Genomic DNA, 25869 nt, shown 5'->3' with positions numbered 1-25869 from the left:
CAGGAATCATTGGTTCCAAGCTGTGACAATGTTGACTCCATAGACGTTTTAGATACCACTGTAGTTTATTCATATGCACTCTTGCATATGGAATTAGAAGAATGCAGGAGGCCATGAACCCCAAGGCTTGCGGTATTTGTCTTGCGGATAGCAGGGTTTTTGTGGCCACTTGTTTGAAGTAAGCTACCGAATGAATTTGTATCTCTGGCATGAGGAAAGCCATCTGGGCATTTGTATTCAAGCTTGCACCCAGGAATGTAATCTGTTGACAGGGTACTAGTTGTGATTTCCCTTCGTTTATGGTGTACCCCAGACAGGTTAGAACCCTTTATAAACGCCAGATGATTTAAAAGTATGCCCTGGTTTTCTGCCTGAATTAGACAATCATCCAGGTATGGATATATTTGAATATTTCTTTGCCTGCAAAATGCGATAAATGGAGCCAGGCACTTTGTGAATACCCTGGGCACAGTAGACAAGCCAAAGGGCAGTGCGGAGAACTGACAATGCAAGTAGCCTGCTTTGAAGCGTAGGTATCTTCTGCAAGATTCCCTGATTGGGATGTGCAGGTATGCTTCTTTTTAATCTAGAGTTGCCAACCAGGCGTCTTTGCCTAGCATAGGAAGTAACTGGTGAAGAGTCAGCATCTTGAATTTTGGAATCTCCAGAAAAGTGTTTAGAGTAGACAGATCCAGGATTGGATGTCATGATTTGTCTTTTCTGGGTACCAGAAAAACCCTGGAATAGAAACCTTGCCCCTTTTCCTCTTCTGGTACCAGCTGATTAGCCCCCATGCTTAAGAGGGAAAGTACTTGTTTTTGAGCCTCTGCCCACTGATTTGGGGGCTGGTCTGGCCACTCATTTGGTGTTGGCAACGTGTGGAAATGAAATCTGTATCCCTGGGACAAACCCATTTGTCCTGGGTTATGAGTTCCCAGTTCTTTGCATGAAAAGCAAACTTTCCCCCCAAAGGGGCGGTTAAAAGATAAGTGCTTGGGAATTTTAAAAGGAAGTCATTGAGACTGTTTACCATAGGGAGGTGTCTTGTTATTTCCAGCATTGGAAGTGGAGGCCCTCCACTGCTTAGTTCTGAGAGTCCCCTGGGACTGAAACCTGGGGTTTTTGCTGTGTCTGGGTTTGGCTTGAGAGGATCTGGAAGGAGCTGGAAAGGACCAATTCTTAGTAGGCTAATGCCTACCGAATCTTGGAGGTTGCACTTGTAAAAAATCTTTAACAGTTTGCATAGATTTAGCTTTATCTTCCAACTTTTTAAGAACTTCTTCAGCCTTATTGCCAAACAGGTGGTTCTGATTTAAAGAAGCATCCAACAATTTAGCTTTAACATGATCAGACAAAGATTGCTCCTTAAGCTAAGCATGCCTTCTAAGCAGACATAGTAACAGCAGCCTTGCAAGAGGCCTCTAAAGAATCAAAACCACATTGCAAAGTATGTTTGCCAACTTGTTCATCAGAATGCATTAAATCCTGTAAATCTTTATTTTCCACACAGTCAGAAATCATCATGTTCTGTCTAAGCAGTTCAATAATACGCTGTTGATATTTTAACATATGAAATTGGCAGTTTAAAGCTCTGATTGCCAAGGTTGCAAAAGTATAAACCTTTTTACCCCATTTATAAAGCGCCCTGGAGTCTCTATCAGAAGGGGTAGGATTTTTAGCAGTAGAAGCCTTAATGCCCTTGGGCCCCTGAGAAATGGTTTCTGGATCTGCAACAGGATTTTTGAAAAGGAACTTGTGGGACTCAGGAACTCTGTAGTATCCGTCATGTTTACTAGGAGCCGGAGGCAGGGAATCAGGGGCCAAGCTGGATTCTGAGAACACATCATCAACAATGTCTAGTACAGGAGGTAAAGCCAAAGGCCTATGCTGAGGTAAAAGAAGGAAATCTCTAAGCCTCTTTTTTGAATCAGAAAAATTCTGGCTTTCCCAGTGGAAATGCTCCCTTAAAGTATGTAAACTTTCCCCAAAAGCAAAGTCTTCAGGAGGAGATACAGAGGGGAATGGAATCCTCTGCATCAGAATCCTCATAAGTAGGTATGGACAAATCCAGGTCATTAGAAGAGTCAGAGGAAACAGAATCCTGATCAGAAGATTCATAATCAAGCTCAGCCCTAGACCTCGGGGGGGGGGGGGGTGTGACTACCCTTGATTAGAGTAATTAGATCTTCAGCTATTTTTATCATTTCTTTTTTAGGAATAGGGGCCTGAACATGTGGCCTGGGCGCCAGTTTTTTAGACATGGATCGAGATTTAGGCCTTAGTAATGAAGGCGGTGTCGATTTAATATGCAAGTCTGTAGGCCTGAATACACCCTCAGAAGCTAGTGCCTGCACAGCAGCTCCAGACCCATCCAATGTAAAGACATCCGCGGGTTCCATAGGTGAAGTATCTCACGGCATACCGGACTCTGAATGGGTTTCAGTAGAGGCCTGCGAATCAGACGTAGCGGGTATCAGGGGCTGCGAAAGCACCTCAATGAGTACCGGCGAACTGGCAACTGGCTTAGGAGAAGCATTGTCGGCAGTTTTGGACCTCGGTGACCTGTCTCTTGTCTTTATCTTTGCATTTTTTCGGAATCCCGGTAGTCGGATGGCTAACCGATGACATTTCTGGATAATTAAACCGAGAACCGAAATATTTAGAGACAAAAATGCACCGACGACGGATAGTGCACTGATTAAATAAAGCACAAAACTGACAGCAAGGTATGTCGTGGTCAGGACCTAGGCAAGGAATACAGTACAAATGAAAATCTTTATGAGGTATTTGCTTTCCACAAGTAATGCAATTATTAACTTTTACCAACATCGGTAAGGAGCAAGAAAAAGTTTCCCCAGTGGGGTACTTAGCTTAAAGTTGAAGACTTCGGTTCTGAAACTCGAGAATGAAAATTTCAGGAGTTGGCCAATTGGCACTTGCAAACTGCTTCTGCTTCGGGCACTGCACAGCAAGAAAGACTGATGTAATGACATCAGCTGCATGTTTTATACCCCTGACGACCTGACGTCATGGAAGAAGGGACAGCAACTGACGCAGTACCCAAGACTTTGTTAATCAGGCCGACTGAGGGCAATCTGCCAGCAGATTACCCAAATGTAATGACTGCAACAGTGAAACACGAAGAACATCCTTGGCCTATCTAGTCTGCAGGAACAAGCTAAATTGCCCTCATGGAGAGCAGGGAATGAACTTGGTTTTGTGCCTCTGCCCACTGGTTTGGAGGAAGATCTGGGAACCTTTTTGGGGTTGGCAGTATGTGGAAGTAAAATCTGTACCCCTGGGACACTATGTTGAGGACCCATCAATCACTGGTGATGAAGGCTCAGTTTTTTGCATGGGAGGCAAGTTTTCCTCCTAGGAGCACAAGCAGGTGGGCAGAGGTAGGAGGTGAAGTTGAAAAGTCATTGTGAATTCTTTACATAAGGGGGTCGCTTAGCACTCCCTGTTTTAGAAGTGGAGGTACTCCATTGCTTATATCTCTGCATACCCTGAGACTGTTGTATGGGGGGTCTGCTTCCCCTAGGTCTAGTCCGAGGTGGCCTTGAGGGGGCTGGAAAGAACCAATGTTTTGATGGGCAATGCCTACTGAATCTTGGAGGCTGGACTTGCAAAAAGTCTGTCTGCATAGACCTTGCTTTTTCTTCCATCTTTTTTAAAACCTCTTCTGCTTTGGTGCCAAACAGATTGTCTTTGTTCAGTGGTGCATCTAATAATTTTGATTTGGCATGGTCTGGCAAGGTCTGTTCCTTAAGCCAAGCATGCATTCTAAGTACAAAACCTGTGAGTGCTGCCCTACAGGATGCTTCTAGGGTGTCAAACCCACATTACAGGGTATGCTTACTAACTTGGCTTGCAGAATGCATAAGCTCCTTTAAGTCTTTATTTTCTGCACAGTCAGTGAAGGTAGGCAGTTTTTGTTTAATAAGTTCCACAGTATGTTGCTGGTATTTCAGCATGTGGAACTGACAATTTAATGCTATAATGGCAAGAGTTACAGTGGTGTATACTTTTTTACCCCATCTGGCTAAAGCTCGGGAATCCCTGTCCAAGGGGGTGGGATTTTTAGCTGTGGTTGCTTTTATTCCCTAAGGTCCTTGGGAGAGGACATCTGGGTCAGCAGTAGGATTTTTGAAAAGAAATTTGTGAGAGTCAGAGGCTCTGTAGTACCTGTCGGGTTTCCTGGGAGCAGGAGGAAGAGTATCAGGAGTTAGACTGGATTCCATAAAAACATCATCCACAACATCCAGAACAAGAGGAATAGCGAAGGGTCTGTGCTGTGGTAAATCTAAAATTTCCCTGAATCTCTTTTTGGACTGAGGATAATCCTGGCATTCCCAATGGAAATACTCTCTCAAAGTATGTAGGGTTTCACCAAAAGAAAAGTCCTCTGGAGGAGAGGCAGAAGGAATGGATTCCTCTGCATCTGAATCATAAGCAGATAAGGGCATGTCTTCATAATCAGAAACCTCAGTCGGACTCTTGGTCAGATAAGGCTGCTGGGGACAAGTCTCTTTTCCTTTTAGCAAGGGTAGGCTGGCTTCCCCTAATCAGCATGATAAGGTCTTCGCATCTGAGACTGAGGCAAGGAAGCAGGCGCTTGAGGTTGGGTCATCGTTTTTTTAGGTGTAGTTCGTACTCTGGGCCTTAAAAACTCAGTAGTTTTAGAAAGAATTGAAGACACGAAAGAAGTCATCAGATTGTGTCAAATATCGGTAGTGCGAAGAACTTCATCAGAAGCCGGTGCCTGCACAGCGGCTCCGGACCCATACAAGGTAGAGACATCAGCAAGTTCCATAGTCAGAGAAGAGTCTCACGGCATACCGGACTCCAAACGGGTCCCAGTAGAGCACTGCAAATCCATCAAAGCAGGCATCAGGGGCTCCGAAGGTGCCTCACTGAGTACTGGCGACTAGCTTAACAGAAGCGTCGTTGGCAGTTTTGGACCTGTGCGGTCTCTTTGTCTTTATCCCTACATTTTTTCGGAAGATCAGTAGTCGGATGGCTTACCGAAGCCATTTCAGAAAAAGGAGACTGAGAGCGAAAGTATGTGGCTACAATAAAGGCCTGACGTATAGTTCAGGCATTAAACAAAGCACAAAACTGGCAGCGTGGGACGTCATGGTCAGGGCTTAAACAGGTGATGCGGTAAGAATGGAAATCTTGGTATATTTGATTTCCACAGGCGAGGCAATTATTAACTTTTTCTGACATCGGTTAGAGCAAGAAAAAAGGATCCCCAACAGGGTACTTAACTTCAGAAGGCTTCAACTTCAATTTCGGAAACAAAAACTCAGGTAGCGGCTGACTGGCACTCGTGCGAACTGCTTCCGCTTTGTGGTCCTCGGCAAGAAAAACTGAAGTAATGCTGTCGGCTGCCTATTTTTATACCACTGACGACCTGACGTCAGTCCTGGAGCGACAGCAACCAAAGCAGAAATACTAAGCCTCTGGTATTCGGGCCGACTGAGGGATACCTCTGACAGGATAAACCAAAGTGTGATGACTGCAGCAGTGAAACACGAAGAACATCTGAAAGTGCATAGATCCTGCCCTGAAACATAGATATTTCCTGCAAGATTCCCTGATTGGGATGTGTAGGTAGGCCTCTTTTATGTCTAGGGTGGCTAACCAAGCATCTTTGGAAAGCATAGGAAGAACCTGCTGGAGAGTGAGCATTTTGAATTTTGGTATCACCAGAAAGGTGTTTAGAAAGGATAGATCAAAAATAGGGGCGCCATGTGCCCTCTTTTTCTGGGTACCAGGTAGAGTCTGGAATAGAAACCTTGGCCTATCTGGTCTGCAGGAACATGCCATATTGCCCTCATGGACAGCAGGGAAAGGACTTGCTTTTTGGCCTCTCCCCAATGGCTTGGAGGTAGATCTGCGAACCCTTTTGAGGTTGGCAGTGTGTGGAAATAAAATATGTATCCCTGGGACACTATATTGAGGACCCACTGGTCACTGGTAATAGAGGCCCAGCTGTTTGCATGGAAGGAGACTTTTCCTCCTAGGGGCACAAGCAGGTGGGCAGAGGTAAGGGGTGGAGGTGTAAAGTCATTGTGAGTTCTTACCATAAGGGGGTGGCTTAGCACTCTGTTTTTGAAGAGGAGGAACTCTATTGCTTAGATCTCTGCATTGCCTGGGGCTGCTGTCTGGGGGTCTGCTTCCCCTGGATCTGGGCTGAGCTGGCCTGGAGGGGGCCTGAAAGAACCAGTGCTTGGAGGGGCAATGCCTACTGAACCTCGGAGGCTGGACCTGTAAAAAATCTGTCTGCATATATTTAGCTTTTTCTTCCATCGTTTTTAAGACCTCTTCTGCCTTGGTGCCAAACAAATTGTCTTTGTTCAATGGTGCGTCCAATAATTTTGATTTCACATGGTCTGGCAAGGTCTGTTCCTTAAGCCAAGCATGCCTTCTAAGGACAGAACCAGTGACTGCTGCCCTGCAAGAAGTTTCTTGGGTGTCAAAGCCACATTGCGACGTGTACTTAGTAACTTGGCTTGCAGAATGCATAAGCTCTTGTAATTCTTTATTTTCTGCATAAGCAGAAAAGGAAGATATTTTTTTGTTTGAGGAGTTCCATGGTATGCTGCTATTTCAGCATGTGGAACTGACAATTTAGTGCTCTAATAGCAAGAGTAGAAGAGGTGTATACTACTCTACCCCATCTGTCTAAAGCTTGGGAATCCCTGTCTGAGGGGGTGGGATTCTTAGCTGAGGTTGCTTTAATTCTGGTTTTGGACCTGTGCGGTCTGTCTCTGTCTTTATCCTTACTTTTTTTGGAAGATCGGTAGTCGGAACCCATATCAAAATTAGAAAACTGAGAGCGAAAATATCTAGCTACAATACGGGCCCAACGACATACAGTTCTAGCTTTGAACAAAGCACAAAAGCGACAGCTACGGTGGTCTGGGCCTAAACAGGTGACGTAGTAAGAATGGAAGTCTCGGTCTGGTATTTGCTTTCCACAGGCGAGACAATTGTTAAATTTTTCAGACATCGATTAGAGCAAGACAAAAGGATCCCCAATGGGGTACTTAGCTTTAGAAGACTTCAACTTCAATTCGGAACGAAAACTCAGGTAGCGGCCGACCGGCACTCATGCAAACTGCTTCGGTTTCGGGCTCCTCGGCAAGAAAGACTGATGTAATGGCATCGACTTTACAACAAAAGGAAGAAACTTTTGCAGAAAAGAGGAAAATCCCAAGATGCAAAAAACTCCCTTACTAGCCTCAGTAAGAAACTGAGATGCCTCATAAAATCCTCCAAAGCTAGTTACGAAAATAAAATTGCCAAAGATTCCAAAGACAACCACAAAGCATTCTATAACTATGTCAAGAATCTAAATAGCAATGCTCAGATCTGCTCTGAGCTAAAACAGAATGGCATTAAATATACTGATCCAAAGGATATTGCCAATACCCTGGCAGATCGATTCAGTGCCAACTTCACCCCCCTAAATGGCCCATCTCAATACTGGAAGATTGCCAAATTCCAGTAATAACGGCCACACAGGTACAAAATGCACACTCTAAAGCCAAGAATACAGCATCCATGGGACCAGATGACATCCCGGGCTGTGTACTACATGAACTACAATATGAACTGGCACCTCACCTAAGTGGCATGTTTAATTATAGCCTCACCTCAGGTTTCGTGCCCACTGAGTGGCACAGAGCTACAGTTATCCCAATCCACAAGGGGGGATCCACCTTGGATCCCGGAAACTACCGTCCCATCAGTCTGACAAGCCTTATCTGCAAGGCCATGGAGCGTATTATCATGGAACTTATAAACAAAGACATTGGCAACCTTCAAACACTGGACCCCACCCAGTTTGGGTTTGTGAAGGGCCGATCTTGTCTCCTGAACCTGATTGACTTCTTTGAATCAGTCTCCAGAGTCATGGACAAGGGTAAGGTGGTCCACACAGCCTATCTAGACCTTGCCAAGGCCTTTGACACCATCCCCCACTCTGGAATCATAGATAAACTTACTAAGTTGGGCATTAATCCCTATATGTCACCCAATGGGTTGCTAAATGGCTTACTGATAGAACCCACACTGTAAAAGTAGCCGACTCCAAATCCAGCTCCAGACAAGTGACAAGTGGAGTACCTCAGGGTTCCGTCCTGGGGCCGCTCTTGTTTGGCATCTACTTCTCTGAAGTACAGGTCAACACTAAGGGACTCTGGCTAACAAAGTTTGCAGATGACTGCAAACTGGGAGCCATTATTGAATCCACAAATGATGTGTATACTCTACAAAAGGGCCTTACAGAAACAGATGCTTGGTGCCAGAGCGATGGGCTCAAGCTCAATGCCAAGAAATGTATTGTTATCCCCTTTGGGAAAAAACATGTATCCATGAATTACCATATAAGTGGCAGTACACTAAACACAGAAAGTGTGATGAGACTTTGGGACACAGATGGACAGTGGTCTCACCTTCGGTAACCACATCGCCACAACAGTCAGGAAATCCTTCTATGTGGCACACCTCATCACGAAGGGCTTTTCATCCAGAAAAAAGGAGGTCATTGTCCCACTGTACTCATCCCTCATTAGACCCATTATAGAATACAACGCCCCATTTGGTATGTACCTCTCAAGACATCTGCAACAACTGGAAAGGCCTCAGAAATACCTCACTAAAAGAATCACAGGCCTAAAGCAGATGCCCTACGCTGACCGCCTTAAAAAACTCCAGCTATACTCTGTTGCATATCGTCTACTCAGAGGCGATCTCTGCTTAACATACAAGGCCATGTCAAACCCAGAGCTGTTGGATATGCTACACTTAAAGAAATCCCAATCCCTCAGAGCTACACGCTCCAGGGATCTAAACCTTGTCATCACAATAAACAAAACATGCTGGAGGGATAGGTTCCTGACCCAGAGACTCCCCAGACTCTGGAATAGATTGCCCATACATGTCAAGCAGAGTGCCTCTTTGGACCTCTTCAAGAGGAACCTTGACGATTGGATGGGAGAAAGGAAATTCACCCCAGGGATCACGTCAGTTGCCCTGCTAGACAGGGGTCCAGGAAAGTAAATAATGTGGGAAGAAATAGCCAGGGAATTGTTATGGCTAGGCTTGTATAGGCCTTAGGGCTGATAGCCTAGTACCAACCTATGAACCTATGGCTACCTGATTTTATACCACTGACGACCTGACGTCAGTCCTGGAGCGACAGCAACTGACTCAGAAATACTAAGCCTCTAGTATTCGGGCCGACTGAAGGCTACCCCTGGCAGGATAACCCAAATGTGAAGAACAGTGAAAGTTACAGCACAATGGCACTAAATATACAGACCCAACTGATATTGCCAACATCCTGGCAGATAGGTTCAGTGCTAACTTTACCCCCTCTCACCCCCTAAAGAACCCATCTCTATACCAGAAGAATGCAAAGTTCCTGTAATCACGACCGCACAGGTAAAAACCACACTCTCCAAAGCCAAGAACACAGCATCCATTGGACCAGATAACATCCCAGGCTGCGTTCTACACGAACTACAGAACGAACTGGCACCCCACCTAAGTACCATGTTCAATCATAGCCTCATCTCATGCTTTGTGCCTGCTGAATGGCGCACAGCGATGGTTATCCCACTCCAAAAGAGGAGAGCCACCACGGACCCCTGGAAAGTAAAATTTTGTTCCTACCATATATGTAGATGTTCGTGTGTAAACACTGCTGCAGTCATTACACTTTGGTTATCCTGCCGTCAGGCAGTTTGGTCCGGCGTCAGCTGCTGTCGCCTCCTCCCTGACGTCATTGCGACAGGGGTATACAAGACGCAGCCAACGGCATTTTCTTCAGTTTTTCTTGCCCCAGATGTCAGGTGCCCACAAATAGGTAGGCAATTCAAATTGCTAATAAAACATACATAAGAAAAGCAAATAACTTTCATTTACCAGCAAATACTCCCCATAGGTAGTAAAGGGTAGAATGCATAGGTACGTACCAGTAAGTAAGAGGGGAAGGAGGGAAGGTAACCTGGACTGCAGCAGTGTTTACACTCTAACATCTACATTTATGGTAGCTACAAAACAGTACTATGTTCATCGTGTTACACTGCTGCAGTCATTACACTTGGGTGGATTCCCAAAGCTGAGGTAGGGAGGCTGGTTCTATAAGGCATTAGGGGTGGCTATAACGCCCTGCAGTACAGCAGTGGCAAAGCCAGCTCTGGATCTGGAGTATAAAGGCAAATGGTAATGCTTGGTAAAGGTATGCACAGAACTCCATGTTGCTGCTTCCAAGATATCCTTGGTAGGTACTCCTCTGAGGTAGGCAGTTGAAGTGGCTGTTGCCCTGGTGGAGTGAGATCTAATGCTGCTAGGTAAAGGTTTCCCATGGTGAGAATAGCAGAAACGTATGCACTGGCCTATCCATTTTGAAATAGTCTGTTTTGAGATGTCTTTGCCCTGTGCTCCTGCAGCATATGCTACCAATAATTGCTCAGATTTTCTGAAAGCTTTGGTTTTGTCGAAGTAGAAGCGTAACTTCCTGTGAATGTCCAAAGAATGTAGTAGTTTCTCCACCTTGTTCTGTGGTTTTGGATAGAAAGTTGTCAAATGAATAGTTTGGTTTAGAGCCACACTTGATACCACCTTTGGCATAAACGTAGGGTTAGTTCTTAAAGACACCCTGTCCTGGTGGAAAATGAGGAAAGGTTCCACTGCCATTAGTGCCTGTAATTCTGAAACTCTTCGTGCTGATGTTATTGCCAATAGCAGAGCAGTTTTCCAAGATATGTATTTTAATTCTGCTGTCTTAGCTGGCTCAAAAGGAGGTAAAGTTAATTTTTCCAGAACAAAGTTGAGGTCCCAAGTTGGGGAAGGTGCTCTACGGAGTGGTCTTATGTTTTTAGCCCCTCTGAGGTACTGTTTCAGCAGAGGATTAGAAAAAATTGGTGGATCCGTGTTGTAATGAGCAGAAATGGCTGAAGAGTGGATCTTGATTGATGAGAAGGAGAGGCCCTTGTCCAGCATCTCAGTTAAATATTGAAGTATCTGAGGAATGTTTAGGTCAAGGCTGTGCGCCTGGTTCCAGGCACAGAATCATTTCCATTTATTCGAGTAGGCCTTCCTAGTGCTAGGCCTTCTGGCCTCCAGAATGACATCCATAACAGCTTTGGAGAGAGGCATTGCTTGCTTGACTAAGGTATTTTCCATGCAGCTAGGTTTAAGGTCTTTAGCTGGCTGTGAAGTATCTGTTTGTTGTGTTGAGTCAGCAAATGTGGGATTTGAGGCAAAATCCAGGGTGGTTCTTGTGCTAAGTTCTTTAATATTGGGTACCAGTGCTGGCGTGCCAGTCTGGTGCAATCAGGATCATCTTTAGCTCTTCTTGCCTAGCTTTTATGAGTACCTTTGGAAGGAGAGGTAAAGGAGGGAAAGCATATACTTGTAGGTTTTTCCAGCTGAATGAGAGGGCATGCTTGTGGATGGTAACTCCTTGTGCAGAATTTCTGTAGCTGGCAGTTCTTTGGGGATGCAAACAGATCTATGTCCGGGCTCCACCATTTTTGTGTTATCATTCTGAATACTTGTGGATTTAATTCCCATTCGTGGGGATCCATGATGTTTCTGCTTAGGTCGTCTGCCAGTGTGTTCTTCTTTCCTGGCAGGAATTGCACTTGCAGTTGAACTTGGTAGTCTAGAGCTGTGTTCCACAAGGTCATGGCTAGTCTGCAGAGGGGTTAGGAATGCATGCCCCCTTGCTTGTTTATGTACTACATAACTGTGGTGTTATCTGTCTTTAGTAGTAGTTGTCCTGGATGCAGCAGGTCCTTGAAAGCTATAAGTGCATTTTGTACGGCTAGCATCTCTTTTTGATTGATGTGAAGATGCCTTTGCTCTGTGGGCCACTCGCCCTGGATACATTTTCCTGCCATGTGTGCTCCCCAGGTGTAATCCGATTCATCTGTTGTCAGTGTTTGCCTGGCTGTGGGTTGAGTAAAAGGCTGTCCCTTGTTGAGGTGACAAACCTGGAACCCACCAGCAAAACTCCTGATGAAGGCAAGGAATTAGTGGTATAACTGTTTCCAAACTTTGACAGTGTTGAGACCATACATTCTTTAGGTACCATTGTAGTTTCTTCATATGCAGTCTGGCATATGGAATTAGTAGTATGCAAGATGTCATGTAGCCCAAGGCCTGCAGAAGTTTTCTTGCAGGGAGTTGGGTCTGTGTTGCCATCAATTGGAAGTATCGAGTCAGCTGTCCTTGCTTGTCTGGCATGAGATAAGCCATCTGGGCCGTTGTGTTCATGCTGGCACCCAGGAATATTATCTGTTGTGAGGGCACTAGTTTTGATTTTATTTTGTTTACTGTGTACCCCAGGCAACTTAATAACTTTTTTACGAACGCCAGATGCTTTAGAAGAATGTCCTTGCTCTCTGCTTGAATCAGGCAGTCGTCCAGGTATGGATAAATTTTAATTCCTTTTTGTCTGCAAAATGCAATTACTGGTGCCAGGCACTTTGTGAAGACCCTGGGTGCAGTAGATAAGCCAAAGGGCAGTGCAGCGAATTGATAGTGTATTGAACCAGCTAGAAATCTGAGGTATCTTCTGCAGTTTTGTCTGATAGGGACATGCAGGTATGCCTCCTTGAGGTCCAAAGTCACGGGCCAAGCTTTCTTGCCCAGCATGGGAAGAAGCTGCTGTAATGTCAACATTTTGAATTTCGGAACATCCAGGTAAGTGTTTAAAGAAGAAAGATTCAGAATGGGTCTCCAGGCTTTGTCCTTTCTGAGAACCGGAAAGAGTCTTGAATAAAATCCTTGTCCTTGCTCCTGTGGTGGTACCTTTCGAATAGCTCTCATGTTTATGAGTGCTGTAATTTGTTTTTGAGCCTCTGCCCATTGATTTGGTGGCAGATTTGGCATTCTTTTTGACCTTGGCAAGATGTGAAATTGGAACCTGTAACCTTGAGATACAATGTTGAGAACCCATTTGTCTTTGGTGATGCAAAGCCAATTGTGATAGAAAAGTGCCAGTTTTCCTCCTAAGGGGGCTGCCAAGAGAGAACTGTTTGGCAGCTGTAGTGGGAAGTCATTGAGGCTGCTTTTTATAAGGTTGTGGCCTGTCTTCCCCTTCCTTTTGGCCTGATGTACCCCATTGTCGAGGCCTGTAACGACCTTGTGCTTGACCTCTACCTCTTGGACGTCTGTATCTGCCTCTTTGAGGTCTGTCTGTGATTGGAAAGGACCAATTCTTTGTTGGTCAATTTCTGCTAAAACGAAGAGGCTGGACCTGTAAGAAATCCTTCACCGTTTGCATGGATTTTGCCTTATCCTCCATCTTCTTTAATACCTCCTCTGCCTTAACTCCAAACAACACATCCCGCTGCAAAGGTGCGTCCAATAATTTTGCCTTAACATGATCTGGTAATGTATGTTCCTTTAACCAAGCATGTCTTCTAATGACAGAGCCTGTAACTGCTGCTCTACAGGAGGCCTCTAAGGAATCAAACCCACATTGTAAAGTATGTTTTCCCACTTGTTCCATCAGCCTCTCCACCTGAGGACTACTCCTTTGGGGAGACCTTACATACCATGAGGAAGCATTTCCATTGGGAAGGCCAGGATTACTCAGAATCCAAGAAAAGGCTCAGAGACTTCCTTTTGTTGCCTCAACACAGACCCCTTGCTATTCCGCCAGTGTTATATATCCTGCATTTCTTTAAAATTAGGAGGATCTGAATCTGGAAGCATATTTTGTTTCAACTGAGACATCAAAAATTGCTGATATTTTAGCATGTGATACTGGCAATTTAAGGCTCTCATTGTTAAAGTTGCAGACGTATATACTTTCTTTCCCCATCTGTCTAATGCTGTGGAATCTCTGTCAGAGGGAACTGGGTTTTTTGCTGATGAGGCCTTAATCCCTTTGGGTCCTTGAGAAATAGTTTCAGGGTCAGCAACAGGGCTTTTATACAGAAATTTGTGAGAGTCAAGGCCTCTATAATATCTATCAGGTTTAACTGGGGCTGGAGGTAAGGAGTCAGGGTTTAAGTTGGATTCAGTATACACATCATTCACAATATCTAACACTGGCAGAAGAGCAAGGAGTCTGTGTTGAGGTAACAAAAGGAAGTCTCGGAGCCTTTTCTTGGATTCTGAGTAATCCTGGCCTTCCCAATGGAAATGCTCCCTCATGGTATGTAAGGTCTCCCCAAAGGAGTAGTCCTCAGGTGGAGAGGCTGATGGAATAGATTTCCACAGCATCCAAATCCTCATATGGGGGTAAGGAATATCCTATGTCTGAGGATGAATATGAGGAAATGGACACCTGGTTGGAAGATTCATAATCTGCATCCTGTCTGGGCCTTTTATCAGGAGGGGGATGGGACCCCCGATCAGGGTGATTAGGTCTTCGGCCATTTTGAGCATTTGTTTCTTAGGCATGGAAGCCTGTCCTGGAGAATGCTGCATCTGTTTCTTTGTTTTTAATGGGGCCTTAGACTTAGCAGAGGGTTTAATGGTTAACTGGATAGGTCTGAAGACACCCTCTGAAGCTGTGGATTGCTCAGCTACTTCGGTTCCCTCAGTAGGGATAGTTTCGGTAGGGTGAAAACAAAGAGTGTCCGAAGGCCCAGCCAGCTCCACGTGGGAGTTGGAGGCAGTCTGTGGTTCTGTGGATGCGGTCGTCAGGGGCTGCGTAGGCTCCTGGCTGAAAACCGGAGAACCAGCGACCGGCCTAGAGAAGGCCTCGTCGTCAGTTTTGGGCCTCGGATGCCTGTCCTTGTCTTTGCGCTTTTTGTGTAATCTGGTCATCGGAAGTTCCGACGGCATGGTGTAATTGAATTTTCTACCAAAATAATGTCGGGCAAAATCAAACCGACTTTTAATAGTGCGTTTGTTAAACCTAGCACAAAACCGACAACCAGTGACGTCGTAGTCTGGGCCTAGGCATGGAATACAATAGGAGTGGAAATCCTTATGAGGTATTTGCTTCCCACAAGAAATACAGTTATCAACTTTTACTGACATCGGTCTGAGGCAAGAAAAAGTTTCCCCAATGGGGTACTTAGCTTTGTAGAAGACTTCGGTTCTGGATTCGGAATGAAAATTAAAGGAGTCACTCCACAGCAAGTACAAGTATGACTCAGTCATTGTCCATGCCGGTGTGAACGACCTGAGACATACCTCCCTGGACTACATGAAAAGAAACATAGAGGAGCTCTCAGATTATGTAGCCCAGGCCGGTATGACCCTGACCCTGAGCAGTATCCTACCCTCACCAAGAATGATGCCACAATACAGAGACAAAATGATCAGCTTTAATAATTGGCTTAATTACTGGTGTCATTCTAAGGGGATCCAATGTCTGTCTGCCTGGGATGACATGCTTGACCAGCCATGCTGCTTCGCAAGGGACGGCTTGCACCTGTCACCCCTGGGCTTCCGGATATTGGCAAAGGCTCTTGCCACCCCCATAGTGCCTTTTTTAGGCAAGGATCAAATGATAAACCTACCGCCCTAGAAAACAAAAATGGAGAAAAACTAAGGGTAATACTGCTCAATGCCAGAAGCCTAAACCTCAAGATGCACACCCTCGAAGCCCTCCTCAGTATGGAGAACATCGATGTCTGTGCTGTGACTGAAACCTGGTTCAAGGCTCCTGAGAGCACCCCAGCACTATCAGGTTATACCTCATATCATGCGTTCCGGCCCAAAATCCTGACCGAACCACAAAAAGAGGGGGAGTATCCATATTCATAAAGAATACCCACACCTCCAGGTTAGTGGCAATGCACGAAGCATCGGAGACCATCCAGGTGCAATTAACCATAGGTAAAACTGCCCTACAGTTTGTAGCATACTACAGACCACCTTCTCAAACTCAGGAAACCCACACAGCCTTCCTGAAGACACTGGAGAGTATGAATGTCTCTCCAAACACCATCATATTGGGTGACTTCAACTACCCAAACATAGACTGGGAACATTACTCAAGCCCCAACACCCTAGCCCAAAGGTTCCTGGAGTTCATAAACTCAAATGCTATGGAACAACTAGTCACCATTCCCACAAGAGGAGAAAATATACTAGACCTGATCATCACAAACATGGGGTCAAAATGCTCCACACCGCAAGTATATCCCTCATTGGTGAGATCAGACCATAAATTAATCTCATTGGAGATCCACATCCCGCCCCCACCCCAGCAAAAGACCACAGTGAAGAACTTCTCACAAGCAACCTCCACACTTCTTAAGACTGGAGTGGTACCCTTCACGGCCGCCGAGCCAGTGGAAACCACAACCCACACTGCTGAAACCCTTACAAATGCCTTCTACGAGCACCTCCAGGAATGTATGGATCAAGCAATCCCTAATAAAATCAAGACCCTTTCCACCAAAGGCAGGCCGGTCTGGTGGACCCCAGCCATAAACAAACTCTACAACAAGAGGAGAAAGCTACTACATGACAGAGCAAAATCCCTAAAAGGGAAGGCATCTCTGATCAATACTAGCAAAAACTACGATCACTCATAAAATCATCCAAGGCCAACTTTGAGAGAAAAATCGCTAATGACACAAAAGACAATCATAAGGCCTTCTTTAGCTATGTTAGAAACCTGGGTGGAAACTCCCAGATATGCTCAGAATTAGTCCAAAATGATAAAAAAATCACTGAATCCACAGACATTGCCAACATACTGGCAGACAGGTTCAGTGCAAATTTCTCCCCTCCCCCCCAAAAGGAGAAATATCTATCCCACCAGAGTCTAGCCTCCCAAACATCTCAGATGCCCAGGTGACAGCTGCTCTCTCTAAAGCAAAAAACACAGCATCAATGGGACCGAACGGTGTCCCCGGCTGTGTGCTACATGAACTCAATGAGGAACTAAACCCACACATAAGGCTGCTGTTTAATCTTAGCCTTACTACAGGATACGCACTCCAAAGAATGGCGACGGCAACTGTGGTCCCACTCCACAAAGGCGGTGCTTCTACGGACCCTGGAAATTACCGCCCCATAAGCTTGACGAGCCTTGTCTGCAAAGCTATGGAGAGGATCATAATGGAACTCATAAATAAAGACATTGGGGACCTACAGACACTGGATCCTACCCAATTTGGCTTTGTCAAGGGCAGATCCTGCCTCTTGAACTTGGTCGACTTTTTCGAAACAGCCACTAAGGCCATTGATGAGGGTAAGGCAGTTCACACAGCCTACCTTGACCTAGCAAAAGCGTTGACACAATACCCCACTGGCATCATAGAAAAGCTCACCAGCTTAGATGTAAACCCATATGTCACAAGATGGGTTGCAAACTGGCTCAAGGACAGAACACACAGGGTTAGAGTTGCTGGTGCCATGTCAGACTCTAAGCCGGTCACGAGTGGTGTCCCACAGGGCTCAGTCCTGGGCCCCCTCTTGTTCGGCATTGATTTTTCTGAAGTGCAGGCAAACATAGGGGGATTGTGGCTGACAAAATTTGCAGATGACTGCAAACTGGGCACCATAATTGACACTCCGTCAGACACAGACATCCTCCAGAGAGGTCTCATAGAAATGGATAACTGGTGCCAGAGCCATGGCCTTAAGCTAAATGCCAAAAAATGTATAGTCATACCCTTTGGGAAAAACAAGGTAACCCCTAATTACCACATAGGTGGTAATCCATTAAACACGGAAGAAGTTATCAGGGACCTGGGGACCCAAGTTGACAGTAACCTCTCTTTTGACACTCACATTGCCAAAGTGGTTAGGAAGACCTTCTACATTGCTCACCTGATCATGAAGGGATTCACATCCAGATCAGGAGAGGTCATTGTACCCCTGTACTCTTTACTTATCAGACCAATGATTGAGTACAACGCCCCATTCGGAATGTACCTTACCCGACACCTACAGCAGTTGGAAAGACCCCAAAAGTTCCTCACCAAAAGGATAAAGGGGATCAAACATATGTCATACGATGCCCGACTGAAGAAACTCCAGCTCTATTCAGTCGCATACCGTCTGCTCAGAGGTGATCTGTGCCTGACATACAAGGCCATGTCCAACCCGAATTAATGGACATGCTCCACCTCAATAAATCCAAATCCACCAGAGCCACGAGAGCAAGAGACTTAAACCTCAACACGGATATAAATAGGACGTGCTGGAGGGACAGATTCATCACCCAGAGACTCCCTACACTATGGAACAGAATCCCAGTCCATGTGAGGCAGAGCCCCTCACTGACTCTGTTCAAGAGAAATCTTGACGAGTGGATGGGAGATCGTAGGTTTACCCCGGGAAGCATCTCTGTGTCACTGCTGGACAGAGGCACAGCAAACTAATGGGTATAGTATTCTCATCCTAAGGGGTGGTGAAAGCCACACACACTCTGGCTAGGCTTATAAATGCCCTAGGGCAGATAGCCTAGTATGAACCTATGAACCTATGAGTCGGCTGACCGGCACTTGCGAACTGCTTCTGCTTCGGGCACCACGCGGCAAGAAAGATTGAAGAAAATGGCGTCGGCTGCATCTTATATACCCCTGTCGCACTGACGTCAGGGAGGAGGCGACAGCAACCGACGCCGGACCAAGACTTTGGAACTCAGGCCGACTGGGGAACCGCCTGAGGGCAGGATAACCCAAGTGTAATGACTGCAGCAGTGTAACACGATGAACATCTACCACCCCATTAGCCTGACGAGCCTGGTCTGCAAGGCCATGGAACTTAACAAAGACATCGGTAATCTCCAAGCTCTGGATTCCACCCGGTTTGGGTTTGTAAAAGGCAGATCATGTCTCCTAAACCTGACAGACTTCTTTGAAGCAGTCACCAAAGCCGTAGACGAGGGTAAGGTGGTTCACACAGCCTATCTAGATCTTGCCAAGGCTTTCAACACCATCCCCCACTCTGGAATTATAGATAAACTCACTAAACTAGGTATAAAATCCCTATGTCACAAGATGGATTGCGAACTGGCTCACTGACAGAACCCATACTGTGAAAGTAGCAGACTGCAAATCCGACTTCAGACCAGTGACAAGTGGAGTACCACAGGGTTCAGTCCTGGGTCCTCTCCTGTTTGGTATCTACATCTCTGAAGTACAGGCTAACACAGAAGGTCTTTGGCTAACGAAGTTCGCAGATGACTGCAAACTAGGAGCCATAACATAACTCCTAATGATGTGGACATCCTACAAAAGGGCTTCACTGAGACAGATGCCTGGTGTGTCAAAGCCATGGCCTCAAGCTCAATGCCAAAAAGTGCATTGTCATCCCCTTTGGTAAAAACTCTGTACCCATGAACTACAACATAGGCGGTAGTATATTTAACACCGAAAGTGTGATAAGAGACCTTGGGACACAGGTGGACAGTAGCCTATCCTTTGATAATCACATCGCCACAGTAGTCAGGAAATCCTTCTATGTGGCACACCTCATCACAAAAGGTTTCTCATCCAGAAAAAAAGAGGTCATTGTTCCCCTCTACTCATCACTCATTAGAACCATTATAGAGTACAACGGCCCTTTTGGTATGTACCTCACAAGACATCTACAATTGGAAAGGCCGCAGAAATGCTCACAGAAAGGATTACTGGCCTCAAACAGATGCCCTACGCAGACCGTCTCAAAAAACTCCAGCTTACTCCATCGCATATCGCCTACTCAGAGGTGATCTCTGCCTAACATATAAAGCTATGTCAAATCCAGAGCTGCTGGACATGCTCCACTTAAAGAAATCCCAATCCCTCCAAGCTACATGCTCTAGGGACCTAAACCTTGTTACCACAATAAACAGAACATGCCGGAGGGATAGATTCCTGTCCCAGAGACTTCCCATACTCAGGAATAAACTACCTATCTATATCAAACAAAGCTCCTCATTAGCACTCTTCACAAAATATCTTGATGATTGGATGGGAAATTCACCCCAGGGATCACTTCTGTGGCTCTGCTTGACAGTGGCACAGGAAAATATTTTTCTTGGGTGGCAAAAGCCAGGGTACCTTTTTGGCTGGGCTTGTATAGGCCCTGGGGCTAATAGCCTAGTACCTACCTATGAACCTATGAAACACAAGAACATCAAACCTTTTTAAGATCAACGATTGTGTTTCCCCTATCTCACAATGTACATGTACACAAATCACTAAAATCAACAACATTTGTCACTGCTGAATGCAAATAATGGTTAATGTGATCTTCATAACAAAAAAGGTGAAAAGGTCAAAAACCTAATCAGACTATGAATGTATGTGTGGGCTGCTCAACGTGTAAAACGAACAAGCTTCAATTTGTTAGTTTATTGGTTCCCAGCTGATGTTTACTCACAAAATCAATACTGGTGCAGGTTCTATTTATATGCTGGCAGCGATTTAGAGTGTTTGCTCTTTACATTTTTTTCTCCACTGTTGTGCAAGCATAGAATTAGTATGTACAAGTAATCGAGTGCAGGATGCAAGAAGGAGTTCTACAAACGGCACTCTCCCCAATAACAGGATGAAACTTCAACTGCTTTGTTTCATCAAGTTGAAGTTTCAGACAATTTAGTGCTGGTTAAACATTGGAAAGTGTGTGTGTGTGTGTGTGTGTGTGTGTGTGTGTGTGTGTGTGTGTGTGTGTGTGTGTGTGTCTACATGCAAGTACATCCATGCACTGTAAGGAATGGTATATTAGTTGGTTCTAAAGCGTTATGTCAAAAAAGGCATAATCTTAGAGCAGATACTGTTAAGGAAGGAAATATTTAATTGCAAATTGGTTTCTGTACTACATCTAAGCAGAAAGAATATGAACAATACTATCTAGTGGCTTTGTTACGTTACTATACAACTGCAAGTAACACACGTTTTGAAAACACAGAAAAAATGTGTAGTACATAAGTACTGCTCAACTCTAACATCCTACCAGTGGAAAAAATGCATAGCACACTTGTGTGACGTGTTAAACATAACATGAGATGTGCAAATAAAAGGATCAAAATTTGCGAGTCATGGTGCTGAAGTAGAACATCAAATTTTTTTGGTTAACATAGGCGTGTGTGGTGGCAATTGCATGACATGACCTTTAAAGAAGGAAGACTGGCTGTTGAATAATACAGCACAACTGCAGTGTGCGTGTGTGTGTGTGTGTGTGTGTGTGTGTGTGTGTGTGTGTGTGTGCCTGCGTGTGAGAACACACACACGTGGCCAGAGAGAAAAACACATCAAAATACTCTTGTGACAGACTAAACGAGCCAGAGAAAGAAAGTGCCAAGAAAAATTCACACACACATAAGTGTACAGATACATAAGTCTAGCTATCTATATCCACATACATGGATATAGATAACTATATCTATGCAACATATATATATATAGATATATATATATAGATATATATGGGTCTACTGTCATTCAACAGAATTAAACTATACTGAATTTTACTTACCCGAGCTGAAATCTCCAAATCTTCTTGTGGTCAAAAAAGAGAGGCTGCTGGGAACACAGGTTGACAGCGACCTCTCTTTTGACCACCACATTGCCACTGTGGTCAGAAAGTACTATGTGCACATCTCATTACTAAGGGTTTTGCATCCAAGAAGGAAGAGGTCATTGTCTCCCTCTACTCTTCCCTCATTAGGCCAATCATAGCGTACAATGCCCCATTTGGCATGTACCTCACTAGACACCTGCAACTGAAGAGGCCACAAAACTACCTCACAAAGAGGATCCTAGGCCTTAAACACTTGTCCTATATGGACAGACTCAAAAAAACTGCCAAGTATTCTCCGTATCATATCACCTACTTAGAGGCAATCTCTGCTTGACTTACAAAGCCTTGTCTGACCCAGCTCTGTTAGAACTGCTACATCTAAAGAAATCCCAAGCCCTTCGCACCACACACTCCTGAGACCTCAACCTCATTACCACAATCAACAGAACATGCTGGAGGGACAGGTTCATAACCCAGAGACTGCCCATGATAAGGAATAGACTTCCCGTACATGTCAAACGGGGCACCTCACTGGCCCTCTTCACCAGAAATCTTGAGGAGTGGATGGGAAATAGAAAATTCATTCCGGGGATCATTCCAGTGTCTCTACTCGACACACGCACTGGGAACTAAGGTCGGGTGGCACAATGCCAGGGTACTCCGATGGGCTAGGTTTGTAAAGGCTCCAGGGTCATTACCCTAGTACACACCTATGAACCAAACATGGACTGCCAAAAACCTTTCCCTATGAAAGGAGTCACTTCGCCACCATGGTGAACTTTGCCCTCTCGTCAGTTTAGTGCAATCTCGGAGTTGGTATATTTAAGTAGGGGGGCATGGGGGGGTGAAGCCCCCGCTTTGCTGGGTTAAGTTTTCATTCGTTTAGGTTTACTTCCATGGTGGCCAAGTGGTTCCTTTCACAGGGAAAGTTTTTGTCAGTCCGTGGTTTAGGTTATATCAAGATTTGGAGATTTCAGCTCAGATGATTAAAATTTGATGTAACGTACTTTCATTTAAAGAAAGTAGATCGATATATAGATATATATAATGTATGTGTAAAGAGAGACAGAGAGAGATGCACCCTAGGATTCATTAAAGCCTACACCAAGTGTACACTATTCTGAGTGAACCGACAACACAAGTATAACTCACACCTTCTTCCTCCTAATTTTCTTGCAGCTTTAAATACTGAGGGGGATTCATAAAGGTTACCAAAAAGTGTAGACTACATGTACACTTAGTATAATCCTTCACAGTGACTAGAAAGCACAAAAAAATGTGTGAGGGATGTTCTTGAACACAGATAGTGTACACTTAGTATAGGTGTTATTGAATCTGGCCCATAATTGTTTTTTTTTCAAAATGATCGTTGAACAAAACTATCAGGAAAAACAAAAACGTCAACACAGTACCTGAGAGCTGGAGGAAACCTACCAACCCTGCAGCAGTGATCCTATTACTCATACACTGACGAGCAAGTACCTCACAATAACATGCATGACATGGAAAGGTATCACTCAGCCTACTGTATAGCCTCAAAAAGAGGATGGCTAAACTGACATACTCCCTGCGGGACTTAAAAAAAGCAAATCTTGCTCTACTATTATACTATTACCAAATAATGTAAAACAAAACCAGACAAAAGAAAAGCTATATAGATACATACATATAGATATACATAGATATATACAAATATATATATATATCTATATATATATATATATATATACATATATATATATATATATATATATATATATATATATATACACACATACACACATACATATAAACACACATACACGCACACATACATACACACACACACACACACACGTGTGTGTGTGTGTGTGTGTATATATATATATATATATATATTTATATAAATATATATATATATATATATATTTATATAAATATGAGAGATTATTACAATAGTTCTGGATTTCCATTTCTTAATGTTTTAATAATAGGGCACATGTATACTGACATAAATTCAGCTGTATATTATGGTTGCCATCAATGGTAACATTTCCTTTGTACACTAAAATCTAAAAAAACAAATGCTCATGTGCACTCCATCTGTAAAAGGACTGACTCAAAGTCAATGGAAGATATATATTCCTATGGATCTGTGCACCAGATATGCATCTTCCTCTGGAAGGATATCAAAAGAAAGCACACAACACCTTTTTATAAACAGTATCATGCACCTAATTGACAGGTTTGCTACCGGTTTCATTTCCTGCAGAGAATTTTAGACAGATCTGTCCTATGGGGCAGAGGGGCGCAAAAATGGTAAATGTGGTGATACTAAGAATTACAAGAAAGAAAATTATTTCCTGACTTTTCTCTAAATGTCACAGACATTTTTGATAATACATTTAAATCCATCTTAATATATAAAGTAGCATAAACTACCAACATTTAAAGTTTAAAGCTTAATATTTCAATACTACGTTGCTGCTTATGTGAATGTGTCAGAAGAGGCGATAACTGCCTTTGAACCACTGACTGATTTAATTGCTTTATGAAATGCATGGCTAAATTGGAAGCAGCTATGAATCAGCATAGTATGTTTTCTCTCTGTAATAAAGACAGTGGAAAACAGATTCCCAGTGCTTTGCCATTTTTATAGCACCCGCTGAGCTCCTATCAGCAGCAGAACTAAATATCTATATAACATTGTCAGCAGTACCTAACAGGGTAAAATACATATTTCTCTGTGTCTGCGTTATGCCATGCAGGCAAAGATAAATTCCTCAAGATATGCGAGAAGCCAAGCTTAAAAAAAATAGCTGGGTGGGCCTTGTCTTCCTTTGATTCCAAGGCACCGAAATGAAAGTTTTATAAAGTACAAGTAGGTTTCTGGTACCTACACAATAGTGAAACTATAGAGTAGGGAGAAAAGCAACCTAAGCTTTGAGTTAAACTGCAGGAGAGGTGGAGTTTTCCATTTCAGCTCTACCAGTGTGAAAATGAAATTGAAAAAAGAGAAAAGTACAGTTGTGTACCTACCGTAAATGTAGATGTTCCAGTGTATTCACTGTTGCAGTCATTACAATTGGGTTATCCTGCTGGCAGGCTACCCGCAGTCGGCCCAACTTCCAAAGTCTAGGTCCGGCGTCGGTTGCTGTCACCTCCTCCCTGACCTAAGTGTGCCAGGGGTATAAAAGATGCAGCCGACGTCATTTTCTTCAGCTTTTCTTGTCCCAGATGTCAGGTGCCCCTAAAATGGTAGGCCAAATTATGCCAATAAGCATGTATGCACAAAAAAAACAACTTTTCCTTCACCTACAAGCAAATACACCACATAGGTTTATAGAACAGAGAAGTACAGATAAGTTCCAGCAAAGGAAAAGGGGGATGTTGGGAGGGTAACCTGGACTGCAACAGTGAATACACTCAAACATCTACATTTATGGTAGGTACACAACTGTACTATGTTCATCGTGTTTCACTGTTGCAGTCAATACAATTGGGTTGAATCCCAAAGCTAAGGTTGGGAGGCTGGTGCTAAATAGGATTAGGAGAGGCTAGCAGGCCCTGCAGAACTGCAGTGGCAAAGCCCGCCCTGGATTTAGAGTAGAGAGGTAAATGATAGTACTTTGTAAAAGTATGCACTGAACTCCCAAGTTGCAGCCTCTAAGATGTCTTTGGTTGGTACTCCTCTGAGGAAGGCTGCTGAAGTGGCTGCTGCTCTGGTTGAATGTGGCCTAATGCCCTTAAGCACTGATTTGCCATGCTGTGAATAGCAGAAATGAATGCAGTGGCCTATCCATTTTGAAATAGTCTGCTTTGAGATAGGCTTTCCTTGTGATCCTGCAGCATATGCCACTAAGTTGTTCAGTCTTTCTGAAAGCTTTGGTTCTGTCCAAGTAGAAGCATAGCTGCCTGTGAATGTCCAAAGAATGCAGAAGTCTCTCCCCCTTATTCTGTGAGTTTGGATAACAGGTAGGCAAATTAACTGTTTGGTTAAGGGTCACATTGGACACTACCTTACGCATAAATGTAGGGTTTGTCCTCAGAGAAACCCTGTCAGGATGGAAAATGATAAAAGATTCCACAGCCATGACTGCCTGTAACTCTGAGACTCGTCTAGCAGAGGATATTTCTAGGAGCAGAGCTGTTTTCCAGGATAAGAATTTTATATCAGGTGCAGAGGCTGGCTCAAACTAAGGCAGTGTGAAATTTTCCAAGACATAGTTGAGGTCCCATGCAGGTATTGCTGCTCTCCTTGGAGGTCTTATGTTTTTGGCCCCTCTGAGGTACTGCCTTAGTAATGGATGAGAAAAAATAGGTGGCTCTGTATTGTAATGAGCTGAAATGGCAGAGGCATGAATTTTAACTGATGAAAAGGAAAAGCCCTTATCCAGCATCTCAGTTAAGTTTTGCAAAATCTGAGGAATATTT

The 25869-nt window shown here is 44.2% G+C and overlaps 1 protein-coding gene across 7 annotated transcripts in view; it reads right to left on the bottom strand.

Moving 5' to 3' along the window:
• USP48 (ubiquitin specific peptidase 48) overlaps window positions 1–25869 on the bottom strand; it is a 3461715-nt gene that overhangs the window by 1679356 nt on the left and 1756490 nt on the right. The window lies entirely within an intron of this gene.

The sequence above is a fragment of the Protopterus annectens genome, chromosome 2.part1 (genome assembly GCF_019279795.1).
Source record: "Protopterus annectens isolate FY-2018-M chromosome 2.part1, PAN1.0, whole genome shotgun sequence".
Taxonomy (NCBI): domain Eukaryota; kingdom Metazoa; phylum Chordata; order Ceratodontiformes; family Protopteridae; genus Protopterus; species Protopterus annectens.
This window is presented reverse-complemented; position numbering and strand designations above follow the sequence as displayed.